Raw genomic sequence first — 583 nt, 5'->3', positions numbered from 1 at the left:
AAAGTTACTAATTAAATTATACATAAATTATATATTAAAATATGAAATATGTCAAATGACGTGTATATATATTCTTATGACCAATAAACTCTTTGATGAGCAAAGATGCTGCAAAAGGCACGTAAACCTTTTAATTTTATATTGAGAGATTCTTTTATTCATATGACTATTATTACTATTACTAATTGTTTTTTTGGTTGTCTATTACTATTACTATTTTAAAATGAATAAATGATTCATCTAACTACTACATTATACGGTAGTTATTAAGAAATTGATTTTAGATTTTACATAAACAAGTGTTAGGTGTATGTGCCTTACATTAAAAGAATAAACAAGTAATTACATGAAAAAAAAAAAAAAGAAAACAAGCATAAGTACCCAAGAGAAAATGTCAAAGTCAACAACAACTATCATATCTTAGTTTTAAGTGCAAAGTCGATCGGCAAAGCATAATTTTTTACATCCAAATTAAAACTATTGCATACGATTCCAGAAAAAGATTTGCGAGAAAAAGCATAAATTCCATTCCCATTATAGTTATTAGCAAATTAAATACGAATGAACTTGTATTTTATGAGAA

This window comes from Arachis ipaensis, chromosome B07, assembly GCF_000816755.2.
Source record: "Arachis ipaensis cultivar K30076 chromosome B07, Araip1.1, whole genome shotgun sequence".
NCBI lineage: Eukaryota > Viridiplantae > Streptophyta > Magnoliopsida > Fabales > Fabaceae > Arachis > Arachis ipaensis.
The sequence above is the reverse complement of the archived record's forward strand: the minus strand, read 5'-3'. Positions refer to the sequence as shown.